This window comes from Ursus maritimus, unplaced genomic scaffold, assembly GCF_017311325.1.
Source record: "Ursus maritimus isolate PB19 unplaced genomic scaffold, ASM1731132v1 scaffold_3, whole genome shotgun sequence".
NCBI lineage: Eukaryota > Metazoa > Chordata > Mammalia > Carnivora > Ursidae > Ursus > Ursus maritimus.
This window is the reverse complement of record NW_024425563.1, coordinates 2,865,201-2,883,201: the sequence shown is the minus strand read 5'-3', so window position 1 is coordinate 2,883,201 and position 18,001 is coordinate 2,865,201. Positions and strand designations below refer to the sequence as shown.

Below are 18,001 nucleotides of genomic sequence, written 5' to 3'. Positions count from 1 at the left end.
GGTGGAGACAAGTGTGTTGGTGCCCAAGCTGCCGGGCTCGTCTCGAGGAAGCACGCCAGCAGAGAGCAGCGGAAGGGTGCTTTAGTGAGAGGTCTGGTTGAAGGGCTTGTCTTTAGAGACACGGTGTGTGATGGCCCGAAAAGGATGCCTCCATCCTCAGACCCAGACGGCACGCAGACGGCCCCTTTGGGAGAGCCGCATGCTCCCATTTTCTTGCCGAGGGCTGAGTACAGTGAGTCCCCGTATTGCTAATTAGAGAACACGCTTCCAGACTGGAGGTCTTTTATCGACATTCACAGAAAACTGAGAGAAGCGAAGGACGACAAAGGGCGTTTGGCAGCTCCTCAGCACCTGTCCTACGAGGAAGGTCTTTTATTGTACCCCACGGCCGAACATTCTCTAAGCCATTGCTTAGCTCCTTCTCTGTGGCAGTATTTTTCTCGCGCACAGTCTGACCTTCGCTCTGTTCTGCGGACCGACAGCAGGCGGGGAGCGGGTGCCACCGACCCCGGTCCCCTTCAGGCTTCCAGCCCCTTGGAACCTGGCTGCGGGTCCACCCGTGGCCCTGACCGCAGACCCACTCTCTGGCGTCGCGGTCTGGTGTCCGCATTCGCTGGTGGCAGAGCGCTCCGTGAGCATTCAGAGACCATCTCACAGCTCCTTGACTCTGGGTCGGCGAGGGTATCGCCCACGTGTAAAAAATAACTCCCCTCCGTGCATTGTTGTGTATGCAGCGTTCCTGCTGTTGGATTATTTTCTCGGACCATGGGTGTAAGCGTGTGGTAACGAGGTCATTCCCGATACACACTTCCGCGTGTTTTATCGGCGACCCGGCTCTCTGTGGTCAGCCCGTTAAACCTGCGTGGGCTCATAACAGAAAGACATCTCTGAAAATCAAGTATGAGCCAGATCACTGAATTTCTCCAGTGGCTTCCCGGGTCCCGAGGCTCCTCAGATACCATAGGTCTTTCTCCTCCTCATTCCAGCTGGAGAGCAGGTGGTGGAAGGGCCCATCGCTCAGATCCGTCGTGGCGGCATGAGGCACAGCCACAGGCTGGAGGCCCTCTGAGCACCGTTCTGGCGGTGACCACCAGCCTCCGTTCTCCTCGGCGCTGCTGTCACTGTGGCCTCTGCCATGTGTTCTGAAGTAGATGGATATGAGATTATTTTGCTCTGTTGGAACCGAATTATTTTTCCACTATTTAAAAATTATTAATCCCAAGAGATAATATTACATCTGTTCCTTCCCGATTCTCTGTGTATTTAGGTAAATATTATCTTTCTGCTAGTTAGTATCCACACCTTAGAAGATTACATTTCTAAATTGAGGGTAAGAAAGACTCCCCGTAAAGCTCCCGCAGAGAAGAAATCCTGGCCCATGGTTCTTGCAGTTCCCGGCTCCTCGGTGGTGGGTGCGACCAGCCTTCCAGGGAGGTCGGCGGCCGGGCCCGACGATGGCAGAGCACATTCACTGAGCTCTGTCCACCGAGTGCCGAGCTGGGGACGGATGGCCAGGACACGTGGTCTGTTCTAACAGGCCAGGTAAGGAGAAGGCGGGACGAGGCAGAGCCTGCAGGAGAGAGAGGCCAGCACGGCGCACAGCCACACCGTGACATTTGATCACGTGGCCCCTGACTGTTGACCACGTGCTGAGTGCTAGCTTGTGCGAGACACGAGGAGACGGCAGCAAGCAAGATCCAGGTGGTCCTTGTCCTCCCAGCCCGGGGCCACTGGTGGTCTGAGCCCCCCACCCGAAGTCACGCAGGGACCGTGTTGGCCTTGGGTGGAGCCCCTCGCCCCCGTGGTGCCGGGGTCCCCAGGCCACCACCTGTGTGTGTGCAGCCTGTGAGTCAAGACGGGTTTTCACATTTTAGAGTGGCTGAAAAAAATCAAAACAATCATATTTCGTGAGACGTGAAAATGAAACGAAATTCAGATACCGGTGTCGACAATAAAGCTTCATGGGACGCAGCACACCCGTCTATACACACCTCATCCACGGCTGCCGCCCAGCTACAGTGACAGAGGGGCCGAAGATCCTAAACCATCCACCGCCTGGTTCTTTCCAGAAGCCGCTTGCCCAGCCCTTCTCCGTGGACCAAGCCCCTCTGCCCAGGTGGTCTCACTCCTGCTGCCCCGTCGCCCCTGCCCACGGGACGTGCTCTGGTCTCCACCGCCCTGCCAGCATCGTTCTTCCCTTCCTAGATGCCAACAGCACTTCCCTCCTGGACGATGGGGCAGTAGTTCTAAAAGCGTGTCACACACACACACACGTGGACACGTACGTGTACTCACATGCACGCACCTGCACACACGCATACTTGAATGCACACACCTGCACACACGCGGACTTGCACGCACACACCTACACACACAAACACACGGACGCTTGTGCACACATACGTGGACTCACACGCATACACCTGCCCACACACGTACTCTCACGCACACACTTGCACACACGTGGACTCACACGCACACACCTGCACACACGCACACACCGTGAGCAAGCTGCTTCGCCCTGAATGGAGAGTAGAGCAGTTTTCACCCAGGCGTACGATGGTGACGCCTGCGTGCAGCCCCGGGGTGCGCCCTCCGTCCCTGGTCCTGCCCATCCTCCCCGGTCGGCAACCCCAAGAGTGAGGGCTCGTGCAAGGTCACAAACCAGTCTCTATGTGGAAGCCAGAAGACAGCCGGGTCTACCTGAGGCTCGGGTCCTTCTCTGAGGGTCGGAGGGAGTGACCCCTCCCCGCTGGGAATCCCTGCTGTCCTCTGGAGAGCCAGCCGCAGGTGTCTCTACTGCCGTGCACACCCCCGCGCAGCACCGAGGAGGTGCCCCCAAAGTCCCCGTTTCTAGGAGAATTAGTGTCCCAGAACTCATCTCCCGTCCTGGTGGTCTCTGTCAAAGGCACTCAGTGCCTCAATTTCCCTCGGAAGATTCCATGGAAAGGACTGTGCGAACGCCGCCAGGCTCAAAGCCTCCCTGCTCGCGGGCTGCTTGGTGCCCACCGTCAGTCCTCACCCCTTTTGTCCTGGGGGAGAAACAGTGGCAATCCTCTAAATGCATCCCCATTATCCCTCCATTCTTTACCCGATTTGTGGATTCCAACAACCCTTATTCAGAGGAATAAGGAGCAATTAACAGGACTAGGGATTTATTAAGGATAAGTCATGCAGACAGTTTTGACAGCTTGGTTTGAGTGTGACAGAATTACGAAATGCATTATGTATTTAGACTTTTGTGCAGCGTCTAATACCAGGCTTGTGAAATTATTCTTGCCAAATGGTCTGAACCAGCCTGGATGAGAACAGTCTCATGTACCGGAAATGAACTCAAACATCAGAGACAAAGGGTAAATGGCATTCAGCCGCACAGCCAGATGGGGGTCGGCAGTGGCGGGGGAAGGGAGCGCTGTTTCCTGGGGGGCTGTGGAGGTCAGTGTTAGGGTTGGTTTCCCGTAACACCTCTATTACTCATCTGCAGGGGGAGGGCGCTGTGCCCGCCACGGGGCGATGCGAGGGGTGGGCACTGCCAGCTCCAGCCAGGTGGCCCTCGGCCAGCAGCTGCTTAGCAGCCTGCCAACATGAAGGGGGGCTGCAGAGGGGACATTGCCCCACCCTTCAGCACCCCCATCGCCTGAGACAGCCTGGCAGATGACGGGGTAGAGAGGATAAGCCCACTCAGCCTCATGGAATCAGAAAGACAGCAGGAAGGCCCCGGGTCATCAACTCTAAAGCCCGTCGTGGGTCAAATTGTGTCCCCCCCCCCAAAAGACATGCTCCAGTCCGAACCTTGGTACCTGTGAGTGCAGCCTTATTTGTCAACAGGGTCTGTGCAGATGCAATTAGCTCAGATGAGGTTGTATTCATTTCGGATTGGTTCTAACCTGACATGACTGGTGTCCTTATAAGACTTGGAGAAGGAGCACCTGGGTGGCTCAGTCAGTTGAGCATCTGCCTTCAGCTCGGGTCGTGATCCTGGGATCCTGGGATCGAGCCTCATGGGATCAAGCCCCATGTCCCTAAGTAGGGAGCCTGTTCCTCCCTCTCTACCTGCTTGTGCTCTGACAAATGAATAAAATCTTAAAAAAAAAAACAAACAGAAAGTCTTGGAGAAGACATGGACACCCATAGAGGGGACGGTCATGTGCCCACAGAGGCAGCGACGGCGGGGGCAGAGGGTATAGCCACTAGCAGAAGCTAGGCGAGACAGGGAATCCACGTTTCCTGAGTGCTGGAAAGAACCAAGCCCTTGCTCTGGACTTTGGGCCTCCTGACTGGTGGGAAAATCTGGTTTCTGTTTCAGCCACCCCGTCTGTGGTCTTTCCTCACGGCAGCCCCAGGAGACATGCAAGTCCGGTGTCAGGCACAAAGAACTGATGGGGGGTCCAATGGGCCGCCCCCCCCAGCTAGAGGTGGAGCTGTGAATGCGCCCCCCAGGACATGTGTGGTCAGAGGAAGGTTTTCCATCCGCCCAGGGCGCAGGGCAAGTCTTAGGTTGGGTGGGGAGCACGTCCTAGCACACCTTTTGTTTGTACTGAAGGAAGAAAGCCTGCGTGGCCAGCGTGTGGCTACTTAACCCTATTCCTCTGCGCGAAGCTGCCACGGTCTTTCATTCTCTCCCATCACTTTATGCCCTCTGATAAGTATTGTTTTTAATCTGGTCGGGGTATTGAATCATCTGTTTTATTTCTTCTCCCTGCGGATGGTATAGCATTTAATCCATCTACATGCCCAAATGCTAGAGCTGCGGTTTTCTCCCTTCGCCAGAATGTTTCGGTTCATCGGAACACGGTGCCTCCACCCCCTCGATATAGACCGTAGTCAACTTTCAAGTCCGTCCTGGGCAGTGTCGCTGCCAGCAGAGTGCGTGTGCAAGCGCAGGGAAGGAGGCGGAGCCGGGGACGCAGGCACCTGTCGCAGGCTCACCTCCAGGACCAGAGGCTGTGAGACACTGCCCTCTGGGGGAGCAGGACTGACCACAGCACAAAGCCACAGCTCCCGAGTCTCGTCCGGAAACGTCAACCTCACCCAGACACTCTCTCTGTATCGCGCCCCGCTTGGTCAGCTCGCACCTGTACCGCAGACGCGTATCCTCACGTCAGCTACTCAGAGGGTTCACAGGTGATGAATCCTCTTTTTTCTTTGACGTTCTATCACTTTTCTAGAGTCTTCACAAAATAGTGCAAATCGTCCCCAAACACGTCACAGAACCAGTAGAGACGGGGCACGTCTCCAAGCAGACGTTCATTCCTTTGTTCTTTCATGTCGCAGACGCTGAGAGCACACGAGAAGCAGACCCTGTGCTGTGAGGGGCAGGGAGTGGGGGCGCAAGGACAGGGTGCGGTTCAGGACAGACATAGGACAGCGTGCCAACAGCTAGAGGAGAAGGTGGGAATGAACACATGCTCTAAGGAAGCCTCAGAAACACTTCTGATGTCAGGGATTCGTGAGGGAAAGTCCGCGTTTCAGGCTCTGGCAAATTCATCTTCATGAAGAGCTGACGAGGTGTCATCCAAACCCTGGGAGAGGGGGCCAGACCACACCTCATGCCAGCCACATTCAAAGCCACACGCCACACAGACACAACGCTTACGCCCACGAGCACAAACCATCAGGAGAAAACTCAGAAGACTATTAACAGGACAGACAGTGGGGAGGCCTCCTTCGCCAAGACGAGAAACCCCCAGCCGTCAAGAGTCCAGGCTGTCCATGTGCCAACAAGGGCGAGGCCACCCACACACCTCGACCAGGGACACGCGGGTGCAGCGGGGAGGGCAGACGAGAGCGCCTGTCCCTGTCTCCAGAGCTGTGAAATACTCAAGCCAACAGAAGGGGGGCAAAGGACACAAACACACCTGGAAACCCAGGAAATCTAACTGAAAGGTGCCTGCTGAAAAAATGCCGCATTTCATTCGGAACCGGCGAAAGCAACGTTAAGACAAGAGTGAAATACCACCTTTCATTGATTCGATCACCCAAAATCAAGAATGATGTAATTCGAGGCCAGAGAAAACGCAGGAAAGCTCTCATCCACCGCGTACACTGAGGGTGGGGGATCAAATGCAGCAAGCTTTGGGGAGAATAATCGCGCGATTCCAGCAAAGCGCACATACGGTGGCGCCTGCGCCCTTCAGGGAGCCTGCGCTGGGGAAAGCATGCTCGCCCTCCAGGAGGACATGCTGCCAGGAGGCTGGCTGCAGTGCGGCTGGGTCCCTGGGTCCTGTACCACGCGGGACACACCCTGCAGTGGGAAGTTGACGGGGGCAGATGTTGACGGAAACAGGTGGGGTCTCTGTCCACTGGGCTGGAGGGGTCCTGAGGCATCTCCATCAGGGGGTGTCCTCGTCTGCTCAGGCGGCCCTCTCTGGGGCTTAGGCAACAGAGATGGACTGCTCCCAGTTCTAGAGGCTAGGAGTCCAGGATGGAAGCGCTGGCTGGCTCCACTCCCGGTGAGGACTGTCCGGCTGGCTTGCTCTCTGTCCTCACAGGGTGGAGACAGAGCTCTGATGCCTCCCTCTCTTCTCATGAGGACCCCAGGCCCATCAGATCAGGGCCCCACCCTTGTGGCCTCCTTGAACCTGACTCACCTCCCTAACAGCCCCATGTCCAATGTGCTCACACGAGCGGCCAGCGCTTTGACATACGGATGGGGGGGGCGCAATTCAGTCTAGGGCTTGGGGAAAGCATGGAACGTAGGAGCTTATTTTATTTAACATTTCCACATTCTTCGGAGGAATAATTATAGCATGATTTTACTATTACTTTAAAATGACTAAAAGACAAAAACAGAAAGAATACTGAGTGTGTGGATGTTTCTGGGAGTTTGGGTGAGTGTGGGGAAGGCTGGCGGGGGCTCTCTGACCGCTGACCATCTGGGTGGGTGGGAACGGTGGATTACAAAAGCGTCTGCATACCTCCAGCTAAGATCACTATGCATTACTTGGGCAATGTAAAACGTTTAATGAAAGAAAAAATCAGAAAGCCCAGAGTGGAGTCCTCAGACGCAAGTGTCCCTGGTCTGACTTCCTCCCACCCGGAAGCTGCTCACAGCCCAGCAGGTGCCCCGAGCCCACAGTCAGCCCACTGCTGGGGGGACCCCAGGAACCCACAGAGACCCAGCCTGCAGGCGGCATCCCCTGACCCCCTCAGAACTCAGCGCCGTCCTGAAACATCAGGACAGCCCAAGAGCTGCCTGGCTGAACAGGTGATCTTGTTAGTGAAATCTAGGAGCCTCCACAATATTAGAGACGATCCTTAATTCTACATTTTCATGCAGAAGGGACAGCAGGGCTCTCCAGAAGGGCCCAAACTCCGACAATTCAACATGGCTGGACAGGCTCCCTCCCTCTGATGTTTCCAGAAAGTTCACAGAGATAGACATGAGAAGGGCCCAAAGAGCCTAATTATTTTTTCACTTGACTTAAACAATGGGCAGGAGAATAAGACCCTCTTAATATAAATTTTAAAGTCTCTCAATCAGAGCTTTGTCCACGCCAACACTTCCTTTCACAGCTTTCCACTCCTCTTCCCGGCGTGGGACAGCCAAGGGGCTGGTCCCTGAGCCACACCGGAAAGTGTCTCAGGCAGCCGGCCGACCTTGGCCCTGGCCACAGGTCACCTTCCCTTCTGCTGTTGTCACCCACGTGCTGGTCACGTGGAAACCGGACAGAAGGGGCGTTCAGGCCAGGCACTGAATTAGACCCCCCGCGCTGCGCCAGGCAGCCCCTCGTCTCGAGCCAAACTCCAAAGAAGGGGAGCTTGTCTGTACTTCCTTCCAGAGGACAGCCCGGGGCTCCCACTTTGCTCCAAACATGGGGCAACTTGGTCTTTTAAAAGGTGTCTCTGTTGTTAGAGGCCTGGTTGTGGGCCCAGACCGTCCACCTGTGCGGAAAGCACTGCGCCCCAGCGTGAGCCCCGGGCTGGGCGCCTCGAGGCCACCGGAGGGCGGTGGGCGCTACAGAGCACGTGCAGGACGGGGGAGGGATGACTGAGGCCCGAGGGGCCGGTCTCCCGATCTCCCAGAGGAGCCAGACACGCCACTGCTGATAGGAAATCGTGCACACACGATTGTTGGCTCGTGGTCTTGTTCGGTTGTTTTGCACATTGTGAGGACTGGATGTGCCCGAGCCTCCACTCTCTCTCCCTGCGGGACCACCCGCTTCACCCCTGCCATGCTCCGGCCCTGCTTGCTTCCCCACACGGTGGCTTACGACAGCAGAAATGTGCCCTGGCCGTTCTGCAAGCCCGCATGTGACACGGAGGTGTCGGCAGGGCCTCGCTCCCTCGGAAGGCTCCGGGGGGGGGGGGTCCTTCTGGGCCTGGCCCCAGCTGCCGGCGTCCCGGCCCTCCTCGGGGACCCTGGCTTGCAGCGGCACCCTCCGATCCCTGCCTCTCTCCCCTCTGCGTCTCTCCGTGTCCTGCTGGCCTCCCGGGAAGGACTGCGGTCCTTGGGTTAGGGTTTACCTTAATCCAGGATCACCCCGTCTGAACTAAAAACATCTGTGAAGATCCTATTTAGAGATAAGGTCACATTCTGAGGTTCCGGGTGGACGTGAATTTGGGGGGCACTGTTGCCCCCGTGCACTGCCTCACTGGACTTGGGTACCTCGATCCTCAGTGTCCTGCTGCCGCGTCCCCCTCTCCCCACTGGATCTGACCCCAGTCCAGGCCCAGAGCGGGAGCAAGCGTTCTTCACCCTAAAGCAGCGAGGCTCCTCGAGTCGGGCATTCCTTGTGCAGTTAGAGCCACGACTTTCCCCAAACCCTGAGGAAGGAAAACCCCTGATCTCCATAGAACAGGCCTTCTCCCCTCAGCACTGCTGACATTTAAGACTGGAGAATCCTCTGTCGTGGGGCCTCTCCTGCGTTTACAGGGAGTCTAACAGCACCCTGGCTCTACCCACTAGAGGCCAGGAGCACCTCCTCTCCCCAGGCGGTACGTGTCTGCAGGGACTTCTAAGGCCCCCGGGTCACTGCCTGGGCTTCCACAGAGTGCATCCAGCTGAACTCATCGGCTGCTTGGTCTTGGCATCGGTGGCCGCTGAGCCCAGGCCAGTCCCACCTGCTGGCCCCCAGTACGCATGCCCGCCCGATGGGCCTCTGCGGCCCACACACGCTGCAAAATGTGGGACCGTTTACTTGTTAGTAGACTTCTTGCTGTAGATAGACTCTCTGCAGAAGAAAAAATTGGGTCATACTATGTCAAAATTCTTGTCCACTGATCTCTGCCTTCTATGTTCTGTGTTATTTTTTAAAATTGAAAGTCACGGGATAGTGTCCGTATTTGGCAGTAGCCTCTGTTGCTTAATGCTAAGCTGAATGGCAGAATTTATTCCCCTCAACATGGTGAATCGAGCACGTAGGTCATTACACTAGTCATGGCATTTCAATCTGGGAGGTTCAGAGAGCATTTAGCATGTCTACGCAGTGCTGGACAGTGGGGCCGGTGCTGGTGTGGGGCAGCAAGGGCTTGCCCAGCGCACAGCAGGGGCGGGGTGGCGGCAGCCTCCCTGACTTCTCCTGGGCGGGCCACCCTGCCCGGCTCACCCTCCCTGCAGGTCAGGATACGGGCACCTCCTTGTCAGACGGACACTCAGAGACAGGATGATTCCTTCTCGGTATTCCTATTTCCCGAGAGCTCTGGCTGCTTTCACCTTCACACGGTCAGGCCACAGGAAACCCCAGGCCAGGCTTCAGGCCGAATGGTGACAGCTACAGGGACAGAGTTCCAGGGAAATGCCTCGGAAACGGGGAAGGGGGATTTTGCCTCGTCTGTTGCCTAGATGTCTAAGTCTTGAGCCCCTGAACACCATCAACCTAGGACGTCCAGACACGTTAGAAAGGACCTCAGCGAAAAGGTGTCCCCTCCCTGCTGTAATTTGTCCTAACTCCCACTGCCCATTTTGCATTAAAGTGTGACAACCAAGTCAGCTTGGATTCCAGAGGACAGTTTGAGCCCATAAAATAGAATATATGCAAACACTGGCTCAGAATAATAAACGTGAGTTTACTTGGATGGGTGGCTCGTAGGGTACGCCGTAAGTAAAAGTGATATTGCTGCGTGTGTGTGTGTGTGTGTGTGTGTGTGTGTGTGTGGTAGGCTCCACACCCAGCATGGAGCCCAATGTGGGGCTCGAACTCACAACCCTGACTGAGATCAAGACCTGAGCTGAGATTAAGAGTAGGACGCCTAACCCTCTGAGCCACCCAGGCGCCCCGATGAGGACATGTAGAGAGGAAAAACCCAGGTTCTGGAAGTTCAGCCTGGAGTTCCAAGCTAATTTGTTAATAAAGTTCCTGTCTCTTCTGCTGGCCCGAGAGACATACCTGTCACCGGTCCTGAGGCTGTTTCCTGTTTCTTTCCCAGGGCCGTTGCCTTTTGTACAATTCTTTGACAGTAATTCTTCACCATTTTGGAACCAGGACACCTGTATATGCCATTGCTTTATTTTATGTTGCCTACCATCTCCTCCTAGAAATGTTGCTGGAAAACTTTCTCAAACCCAACGGAGAAGAGCTTGCCTTGAAAACTCCCGCTACACCCTTAGGAAACTATCCCGTATCACGGGAATGAGAAGCTTGCCGTGTGGATGGAGTACCTTGCAGCCTGGTCACAGGCCTGGGTCGTGGCTTCTCCTGCCCACGGGCACCTTCGGCCCCTGGGGACACTGTTAACAAAGTTTGTCTCGCAAATCAGACACGAGAGATCACCCCCTCGGTCTATGTTGGAAAACAAGGTACGCTAAATGCTCCTCCCACGGATACGCGTTCAGACTGGCTGCTTCCGGAGAAGACGGCAGGGCAGATCTAGGGGAGCTTCTGTTGCCACCAGAGGAACGGAGAACAAACCAGATGGAGCTAACCTGCATGTGGGGACCGGAACCTTCTTACGCCCCGGGGCAGATAAGCTCAGAAGCAGGTTTCCAATGTGTTGCCCCTCCGCGGTCACCGCAGGGCCAACAAGCCCCGCACAGAGGAGCCCCGGCCACGCCAGGGAGGCTGGGAGAAGGGAACGGGCCTGAACCGGCATCGCAGGCCGCTCACGGTTTCAGTTGGTGAGCGCCGGGAGCTGCTCTGTGTTCAGTCCTGGAGACACTGGTTCCTTAGCCAGGGAGGGAAACCATCGCCCCAAAGATTCTCAAAGCAGCTCAATGTTTAAGTTCACTTCTTGTTTGTTTTTCAGTCCATGGCCCCGGGAGAGGCTGGAGGAGGCTGCGGGTCACCCAGCTACCAGCGGGCCAGGGCGGCCGGGCTTGAGAGTGAGGAGGAGACCCAGGTACCCACCCTACAGCCGGCAGTCCTGAGGGTTCACGCGGCCACTTCCCGCAGGGCGTGCCGGGTTCGAAACCCCAGATAGGCGCCCGGTGGCATTGAGCCTGAATCCCACGGGCCGGGAGCGCCAGGCTGGGGAGCTGCGAGCGTCTGCTTGGGAGACGCTGCCTCGGTGGGGGGCGGGGGGGCTGCAGGCCACTGTCGTGCAGTCTGGCGCCCTAGCAATGTCGGGAGCTATCCACTGCGCCAGCAGCCAGACCGCAGGCACGCGCCGCCGCTCTGCCTCCGCCGCGCAGCCACCGAGATGAACTAATCTCTTTCCCTTTTCATTTTGCAGCGCCCCATCCCTGGGGAAGGCAGGAATGTTTAATCCGTGGTTTGGGGCGGGGAAGGCGGTGGCCAGGATGGGCAGCCCTGGGGAGAGGTCCCCCTGCTGGCCCCTCCGGGAAGAGCACGAGCGCCCCCACGCTGGGGCAAACAGCCGGGCAGGAGACAGGTGCCCGCCCCAGCCCGAGGTCACAAACAGTCCCGTTGACCCGAGGGCCCCCTTTGGGTCCCAGCCAGGCCTGCTCACCTTCCCAGGTCATGAGACCGAGTCTCACAGTCTGCTCTGCGATAGGCAACCCCGAGCTAACACGTTTGAGTGGCATGTACACACGCACATGCACACATGCACACACATGCGTGCACACACACACACAGAGCCTGCAGATGCTTGCTCCTGTCCCCCAGGCTTGCACGGTCACCCTGGCCTCCCTGGGGACCTCACAGGCTGAGAAGGAAGTGATTTGGCTGAAGGGGCAGTTTCAGTGTGGGGGTAGCTGAGGGCACTGACCCCGAGGCAGCCCCGGGGCAGGTCCTGGGCAGTTCAGAGGTGGGGGAGAGGAGGGGCTGTGTGAGACGGGAAAGTGGGTGAAGGAGGACTCAGCGGTCCCGCAGGACACAGGGGGCCTCCACTGCCTGTGCAGCACGGCCTCCCAGACACTGAGTGAGCAAGCTGGGGGCAGCTTTGCAGGTGACAAACTGGGGGAAGCACGGGGAACCTTCAGCCCTCGCTCAGCGCTCAGCGGCTGGCGGGCAAGGGAAGGTGGAGCGTGTCACCTTTCCGTGAGGAATGCGGTTGAAAAAGGCTGGTGGTGGAGGAGGTGGGTATTTCTGGGTCAGGAGTGTTCTCCGGGAGGGGGGAAGGTAGCTGCAGGCTGCCCTGGCTAATGAGGGAGCCATCTGGGCTAAGTCGGAGCGGAGAAGGTGGTGGGACGAGTGGCAGGAGGTAGAGCGCGGAGAGGGCTCCTGCCGCCCCAGAGCAAGCAGACAAGACCAGGGGCAGCCCCAGTTCCCGCGTGCAGACTCCACACCCACGGAGTCCCGGCGCTCCGGGACGGACCAGGGCTCCACCACACGTCGTTCAGGTGCCGGTGCGTGTTTTCTGCCCATTGTCTGCGGCTCTGCCTGCCCTTCCCGCCCCTGCGTCAGGGGAGGTCAGTGCCGTGGGGCCAAGACACTGGGTCAGCCTCCCTGGGCCCGCGAGGGGCCCCCGGGAGGGGAGAGCCGGAGAACTGGAAGGAGTTTTCCAAAGACGGGGAGAGGCCGAACCTAGGTCCACGGTCACAATAACGACAAAGGTGCCCTGGCTCAAAGAAGGAAACTCGGGCTTCACGGAAGCCGTGGGAATAAGACGGGAGGGCATCCCTGGAAGACCGGAAAGCAGCTCATGCACAGAGCACACACCTGGATCGGGGCACCGACGGGCTCCCCGTCACAGACAGGCCGCCACTCTGCTCTGGAAGCCGGCGAGCTGGGCGGAGGGGGAGCCTGGCACACAGCCCCCAGCCCGCCGCCTCCACCGGGCACTGGGGGACGGACGGCTCTGCCCTCTTGGCAGCTGGGGTTCTTTCTGGGACCGAGGTCTTGCCAATTGGATGCATTCCCGTGTGACTGGGGAGACGGGGGAGGGGAGGCCATCCATCAGCGGCTTGCGCCGTCCTGCCCCGGCCAGTGTCTGCAGCCCTCTGCGGCTGCCCAGGCGGTTCCCAGCACCCCAGCATGGGAACCGTACTAGGACGGGGAGGAGTGAGGGCTTCCATTTTCTTCCCTCTGTGGCAGAGGACCCAGCAGGCAGGTCCCGGCTGCAAGGGCAGAGGCCACAGACACTTGCTGGGCCCTGAGTCACAGCCCACAACCGTCCCCCTGAATCCAACAGGGCCGCTCGGCGGGCCATGGCCTCTGGACTCTCCCTTCTCCTGTGGGCAGCTCCCTGGTGGTCTGGGTGTGCTGTGTGGAAGCATCTAAAAGCCTCTATCAAACTCCTTTCTGTTTCAAATAGCTGGAGGGATTCTTATTCTCCGTAGAGCCCTGACCGTCTGGTGGAAGAACTGGCCACAGGCAAGAAACCCTCGGGGCCAGAGTACAGGCGGGGCTGGTCTCACCTGGGGTGTTGAGAGGCACCGGGGTAATAGGTAAGCCCTGCAGGGTGAGCTGGTGGCTCCCCCTGCCCTGGGAGGCTGACAAGCTTCGGGCTGCTCGGAAATCGAGCTCTATGGTAACGGGTCTGCGAAAACTTTGCTCATGCACACCGAGCCCCAGGATGTGCGCCGTGTCACCAGGCCAACTGCAAGATGGTCCCCGTACCCGTGTTCTTCTTCTCCTGGACGCATAGCTCAGCCGCTTCCGGCCTGTCTTGCAGGTAGGTGAGGATGTGTGACATCCCAGCCTCAGCGGGGGCAGAAGTAAGGTATCCCACTTCTCATTAGGTCTGCCCAGAAACCTTCCCAAGGAATCCTCCCTCCCCCACCATCCTGCTCATGACCAGGAGTCTAAGGACAGTGACAAGGAGTCTGGGTTGAGCAGACTCCCTGCCGACCCACATGGGACCCGGCTGAGCAAGGAGTCGGCTCCCACCGTGCGACCGTCAATTATGCGGGCACTTTAAGCGAAAGCTTGAGTGGTAGTGTTTCTCTTTTTTTAAAAAAATAGAGAAGTAAAATGAAAGATGATACACAATAAAAGTCACCAAACACATTTTCCTCACAGGTGCACACAACCCCAAGTGTTACGGTCTCAAGGACTAGATTTCGTGCCTCTTAACTCTCCCTTGGGAGGAAGGGAAGGTGAAGGATGTAAGCAGACCAGTCAGCGTTATTTCCTGCCGAACACACTAACACCTGTTCGTGTCCCACTAGAAGGTTGGGACAGACGAGACCTGCGTCTCAGGGGAGGTTCTTGGCCGGCAAGGGCTGCGAGAGAAGACAGCGCCAGACCAGAGACAGAGCTGGAAAGCCACCCAGTCCGACACCGTCTTCCCGGGACTCTCACAACGTCCAGAGGATGAGTGCGTGAGGACTGCGTCACTCGTACGACAGTATGAGCCCAGGAACGGGCACTGAACAAATCAGGAGAAGCCCGCAGTGTGGCTTTTTGTCAAGTATTTTGTAAAAAAGAAAGTCATGAGTCCATGCGTGGCTTTCCAACCAAGATCAATGCTACATTCTAGCATTGGAATTCTTGAAATGACATGGAATTCTTGAAATAACCTGGAATTCTTTTGATTTCTCAAAAAAACAAAACCCACCCCCAAAGCCACACTTTGTGTTTTTTAATTATAGTGATAATGTGTTCGTTATGGAAAAAAAAATTTAAAAGACAAGCCAAAAGAGAAGAGAGTCACGGTATTACCCGAAGATAAGCAGACCACTGTGTGATGAGTATTCTGGAAGCTTTCTGCCCACAACGTACACATAGGGTCGTCTGTACACGCTGGTTAATAACCCCTTTTCTGCACTTGAAAACTGGAAAACACCTTTCTGGTTTTGTTTTTTTTCTGTTGGTGATCTACAGTTCCCCGGAGGCATATTTTTATTCACAATTGTTACCAAAGTAACTCTTATTACAACGTGGTCTGTGGGCTGACAATGTCCATAGACCAACTTAGGGGCGATCCCCCAAATTCCTGCTTGCTCAGTAGAGTTCCCAGCCCTGCAGTCCATCCGCACACCGTCTCCTCCTCTTGCTGACCAGAAAATGCAAGGAAGAACGCTGGACTGGCCCCTACCCCACCTCCAGGCTCCCCCACCACACCGGGGCTCTGGCCGGCTGCTGTCCCCCCATTCCCCGAGCGCTCCACACTTAGCAGCAGACGCTGAACGGTAAAGAGCCCACCTCCACCCTCCCTGAACAGACCCCACTCCTGCCACCCCTCCTGTGCTCAAGCAGGTACCCTCAGGAGACCTGAGTTGGGGTCTCCATCAGTGGAGACCATCAGTGGAGACCACCAGTGGGCTGGTTCCCTTTCCCAGAGAGGGGTTTAGCTGGGGTCTCCTGACCCTGACCCAGGAGAGAAGTGCTTTAGGGGTGGCCTGGGGCTTCAGGACAAATTTCCCACGTGTGTGGTTTTTTAAAAAGATTTTATTTATGTATTTGAGAGAGAGAGTGAGAGACTGAGAGAAAGAGAGCATGAGTGGGGGGGGGACAGAGGGAGAGGGAGAAGCAGGCTCCCCGTGGAGCAGGGAGCCCGATGCAGGGCTCAATCCCAGGACCATGAGATCATGACCTGAGCCGAAGGCAGATGCTTCACCAACTGAGGCCCCCAGGCGCCCTTCCTTTTTTTTTTTTTTTTTGTGGGCAGCGAAGCAAGGTTTATTGAGCAATAGCAAAGTGATAGTACGAAGCTCCCAAGCGGGAGGGGACCCAAGAGGGTTGCCCCAAGTTTCCCACGTGTTTTTTAACACGATACAAAGCTTTCCCTTTTGTGCTCTGAGTGTTGTGATGGAGGTTTCATTACCTCAGCGTGGTTGAGTAAGTCATCGGGTGTTGGGACTGGCCTCTGTCTCCAGCCCCCTCCCCTCCCCAGGGCTCCAGGTGGGATTGAGAGTTCAACCCCAAGGATCACCTCATTAGCATCAGCTCTCATCCTGGTCACTCAGGACGTTACCCAGGTTTCAGAAGCTCTGTGCCAGGAATGGAAGACAAAGACCAAATGTAGGTCTTACAGTTATCACACACGGTGTTCACGGGGGTCAGGGTGTCACTCCTTCCGGGTGAGACCTCATCTTGTCTACACCACATTCAGCACGGGCTGCACTTGCACCTGGCATCCTGATGCAGGGAGACCACTGCGCGGGGGCACGGCGCTGAGGCTGCGGGAGCCGGGAGACATGGGCCCCACCCCCCTGCCCTGCATCCTTGGCCTAGGAACGGTATAGACCACCAAGCTCCCAGCTATGTCTGCCATGGTGTCTGGTCTCAGACAAGTGCTGGCGGTTTCTGTAGAGGGAGTCAGGAATTCTGCAGCACTGTTTGGTATTAATAATCTTCCCAAATGAAATATCTTTAGGCTGCCGTCTCATGCTGAGAACAGCCATCTGGTATGGTGGCTTTCAGTTTTTTGGACATGACCCACTTTATGCATTGCAGCTCATTACATGGTGTCATGAGATAGCAGTTCCCTTTGCTATAAGACGCACGCTGATACACTATGTGTATTTTTACATGCTGGTTTCCCCCCACCACACCGATTTTATGGCCCACTAGCAGGTGGCACACTACAGTCTGAAAATCACCAAGGGACTAAATTCCCATCTGCTTCCTAGCTGGCCTATTACAGAGGGCCCATGCCTCTCATCTTGATAGCAAACAAGGCCCCACATACAGTTGTGCGGGTTGTGCACTGCACAACTCCAAGATGCCGTAGCATACGGGATGTAACAGGAAGGGGTAACTCTATTGATAGCAAATGATGTGGAATCTGTCTAAATCGACTTATTAGCTAATTAAATTAATACCAATGTGCCAAAATTTAGTGAATCATTAAAGCTTTCTGAGCCTCATCTTCCGTATTTCTAAAACGAAGGTAATTAGGGGCACCTGGCTGGCTCAGTCAGTAGAACACGCAACTCTCGATCTCGGGTTTGTGAGTTTGAGCCCCACGTTGGGCGTAGAAATTACTTGGAAAAAGAGAAAATGAAGCTAATTAAAGTGGCCTTATTTACCTTCCAGAGGTGTAAAAGAATCTACCAAAAAAGGCATTACATTCTAGTCTACACCGTCATCATTATTGACTGATGGGATTTGCTGTTTGAACTTTCAAAGTTTAGAGAACTTGGCATAGTCTCACTCAGTCGAGGCAAAGGAGGCCTCCGTGTTCTGCGTTTTCGTCTACTGCTCGTACACGAGACAGGTGTGTCCTGGGCCCTGGCGGGTGGGGGCGTACAGAACTGGGGTCCTGCGTCCAGTGGACGGAGTTTGGAGTCTCCATGTGTAAGTGCTCTGACCCTGCTCCCAGACTCTGGGTCTCCGCCACTGACACCCCGCACCCGCAGGTCTGGCTGCTGTACTTCTTAGGAGAGGACGGTAAATACTTGCTTAAAAAGCGAACAGAACGTCGCTGCCTCCGGACTGCGTTCTGCCGTCGCTCGCTGTGTGTCACTACACCTGCCACTCCTCCGGTTTGTTGAAAACAAGGAAGAGGTGACCTAGAGGCTGAGACCACCTGCCTCTCGCCGCACAGACTCGGCTTTGTCACACGCAGGGGAGATGTCGGGCGGGGACAGCCCGCTCGCGTGCAGCCAGCGGGAGGGTCCCTCCCGGGCCGCCAGCATCAGGCACTGCGGGGAGGGCACCCTCTGTCCCCGCTCCGCAGCCGAGACACCGCCCAGCAAGAGGAGGGCAGGCAGGTGCGTCTCCTTAAACAATGTCAGGCGAAACGTTGCTGTGTGTGACCTCAATGTCTCCAT

The 18,001-nt window shown here is 56.4% G+C and overlaps 1 protein-coding gene across 2 annotated transcripts in view; it reads right to left on the bottom strand.

The window, feature by feature from the left end:
- Nucleotides 1-18,001, bottom strand: part of CNPY1 (canopy FGF signaling regulator 1) — an 88,135-nt gene that overhangs the window by 14,784 nt on the left and 55,350 nt on the right. The window contains exon 6 of one of the 2 annotated variants that reach the window (XR_005838424.1): nt 1,125-1,142. The exons of the other annotated variant lie outside the window; for it this stretch is intronic. The gene's annotated coding sequence lies outside the window, so the exon portion shown is untranslated. Of the gene's footprint in view, nt 1-1,124; nt 1,143-18,001 lie in introns of those variants that run through there. 2 annotated transcript variants of the gene reach the window in all.